The sequence below is a fragment of the Puma concolor genome, chromosome C2, assembly GCF_028749965.1.
Source record: "Puma concolor isolate L17-30 chromosome C2, mPumCon1.1.hap2, whole genome shotgun sequence".
NCBI lineage: Eukaryota > Metazoa > Chordata > Mammalia > Carnivora > Felidae > Puma > Puma concolor.
In genome coordinates, this window is record NC_141675.1 from 22,893,078 (window position 1) to 22,896,566 (window position 3,489).

A 3,489-nucleotide genomic window follows, 5' to 3' on the forward strand; every position below is an offset into this window, starting at 1 on the left:
CCTTATTGTCCATTATCAATTAGGACTTCTTGCTCATTTTCATTATCAATAAACTTCAAAGTAATGGGAGTCAACAATAAGAAAGCATTACATTGTCTTGAAAGTACCAGGAGAGAAGAGCCATGAAAACAATTGACTCAATTTTTCAAAAACACTATCTGCAAGGAAAATCTAGCTCCTTGGCTCTCACACAAAAGCCCAATTGTAGGAAAAGCATTTCATGGAGCTGATTCCAATACAAAACAAAAACAGGAATTAATTGATTTGCAGAGATCTCAGATACGGCTCCAAGTATCCGGCTATGATTTACCAACGCAGAATGGAAAGTGAGCTGAATTCTCCCAGAATTTACACCCTTAGTACTTACTTTTAAAGATTGTTGCTGGGAATTTACCCAAGGGATACAGGAGTGCTGATGCATAGGGGCACATGTACCCCAAGGTTTATAGCAGCACTTTCAACAATAGCCAAATTATGGAAAGAACCTAAATGTCCATCAACTGACGAATGGGTAAAGAAGATGTGGTTTATATATACAATGGAATACTGCTTGGCAATGAGAAAGAATGAAATCTGGCCATTTGCAGCAATGTGGATGGAACTGGAGAGTGTTATGCTAAGTGAAATAAGCCATACAGAGAAAGACAGATACCATATGTTTTCACTTATGTGGATCCTGAGAAACTTAACAGAAGACCATGGGGGAGGGGAAGGAGAAAATAAAAGAGGTTAGAGAGGGAGGGAGCCAAAACATAAGAGACTCTTAAAAACTGAGGACAAACTGAGGGTTGATGGGGGAGGTGGGAGGGAAGGGAAGGTGGGTGATGGATATTGAGGAGGGCACCTGTTGGGATGAGCCCTGGGTGTTGTATGGAAACCAATTTGACAACAAATTAGATTAAAAAATCAAAAATAAAAATTGTTTATAGTTTGCTTGAGCAGTAATTTTCTAATTATACTCAGTTAGCTATAAAAGAATTCTGTAGTCTCCCAAAGCACCTAATTTATAATCAAGAAGTCATCCCAATGAGACAAGGTGAGCCTGTTTGCAAGTGTATTTCAAACATCCATATCTGGCTCATAAGCTTCTAACCACATGTTTCCTTTAAAAGGTGAAGATATGCAACCCAATATATGAGAAGCCCGGATGTCTGAAGCCTTCAGGATGGCAACAGCAAAAGACTGCTTAATTAAGAAATGGCAGAGTCATCTAAATCCAGCAAGAGGGCAAGGATTCAGCATTCACCCCATCACTGATCTGCTTTTTAATCTTCTCCAGCTCATCAACTTCTTTCTTTTCTTAATAACGACTTTATTGGGTTGTGTTTCTCTTGAGGTTTGAGAATGGAGAAAGAGATATCTATGAAAATTTCAGGACTGTGTCATTGATGCTGTCTTTCTCCAGTGACTTACTTCAACACGCATGACTACTGGGCCAACATTGTCAGTGAAAGAATGCTCCTCTGTTACACCTTTGACTGCAGCTGGCATCATAAGATAGAAGTAAGTTGAAATAGAAGTGGGTGGAAGTGGGTGGAAAACTGCTATTTTAGAAAATGTGATATGTGCTATAATGGAGAGTTGTACATATGTCCAAATTGCCCTGAAAGTACAGAGGACAGAGGAATTCAGGGCTCTTCTGTTCTGCTCAGCAAACAGGGTTTTGGGTTTGGGGAAGGGGCCACAAAGAGGTCTGATATATGGGGCCATGCTGGCCAGGCAGAGAGCTAGAAGGAAGTGGGGTGGAGGTTCTAGATTACTGGGCCCCACTTCCAGAGTTTCGGATTGAGAAGTTTGGCAGTGGGACCTGATAATTTTAACGTCTAACAAGTTTGCAGGTCATGCCAATTCTCTTGTCTGGAGCCATATATTGAGATTCACTGTTCTAGGCCAAGGGAGCAATAAGAATGTAATCAATTCTATGACGATGTCACCCTTGCTTGCCATCAACAATCTCTCTCTCTCTCACACACACACACACACACTCACACACACACACACACACACGCTCACACTAAGCAAGGGAAAACAGAGCTTGGTGTCATGTCTGAAGTTATCCCTGCCCCTACAAAGCATTTTTTTGAGATTTCAGCTTTGTCCTTATAGGTCCAGTGGAACACCTCACTCAGTAACGGGCAGCTTTGTTTCCAGTAGGCCTTGCAGACTGCAGTTTGACAGCTGCAGGAGGAGATGAAATCCAGAAACTGACAGTGCTCCACACCTCCACAGAAGTGCAGATTTCACTGTAGTCTGGAATACCCTTGAAGGTGATGGAGTGGTGAGAACATCATCTTCTCCTTTCTAAGCTTAAGCTTTTTTGATTATGGGTATTTGAGAGTTAATCTTTGCTTTCATCGTGTGTGCAAATGTGTTTATGTGATCAGTTGACCACTGAAGACTGGGGGAAAAAATAAAGAAATAGCTATGATTCACAGTAGGTGGGAGACCAGGAAAATGGCTGAACTTGGTGGGGCTATGTCCAGTCTAAGTTGTGCTGGGGAAGCTTAGAACACCAAAGTCAAGGGGCTCCTGGGTGGCTCAGTTGGTTGAGCGTCTGACTCTTGATTTTAGCTCAGGTCATGATCCCAGGGTAGTGGGATTGGGCCTAGCATTGGGGTATGCACTGAGTGCGGAGCCTGTTTAAGATTCTCTCTCCCCTCTCTCTCTCTCTCCTCTCTATCCCTCTGCCCCTTTCCCCTGCCTGTGCTCCCTCTCTCTCTAAAATAAAAAAAAAAAAAAAAAAAAAAAAAAAGGACACCAAAGTCAACCTGAACTGTTCTTTAAGAGTCTCCAGGGCAGTACTCCCGGTCGAATAACTCACAATTGAGGCCATGAACCCTAGGGGGAAGGGGACAGACGAAGGCTGGGATAACTCTAACAAACAATAAGCAAGGGAGGAGATTTCCCAAAGATGGGTCAAGATTTTCATATCTGACGGTCAGTTAACATTACTCTGAAAAGAAAGCGAGCCAGAACGAAGGGAACAAGACTTGCAACACGGGGGGGGGGGGGGGGGGGGGCGGGGGGGGCACCTGCAAACGCATTCTCTGTGAAGGGTTTTACTTCCTAGGTACCTTTCCCTCATGGGGAATACAACAGTTAGCTAGCTCATAGTGTTCAATTCTTTCCCTCACATTTAACTTGCTTTAGTTTTTTCCTAAACCTTCAAAGTTGTCTGATGTGTTCATATAACTGTGTGGAGGTCTTCTCAAAGGAAATAAGGAATCCATTCATAAGAGGAAATGAGTCTTTTCTCCTCCAAACGATTTCCTCTGCAGAGGCTCTTCAGAGGTGTCTGCATCGCCTTTGCCACAAGGAAGCCTGAAATACACGTTTCTGTGCCACAACCAACTGCAAAGTAGCGTGACTTGAATTGGTGTGGTCCAGGGCTGGGAGGAGCCCTGAAGTTTGAAGTGTCCTTTGCTTCACAGAAAATCCACCTGTTACAGTAAATCTACTTCTGTCAAAATTCCTGAACAGCTACTCCTC

At 43.1% G+C, this 3,489-nt stretch overlaps 1 long non-coding RNA gene across 1 annotated transcript; it reads left to right on the plus strand.

Annotated features, from left to right (window-relative positions):
* The first annotated feature begins 887 nt into the window (after positions 1 to 887).
* On the plus strand, positions 888 to 2,276 carry LOC147577136 (uncharacterized). Its single transcript, XR_015255756.1, has 2 exons — positions 888 to 1,503; positions 2,107 to 2,276. It is a non-coding gene; the product is annotated as an uncharacterized LOC147577136 (long non-coding RNA).
* Positions 2,277 to 3,489: the final 1,213 nt, after the last annotated feature.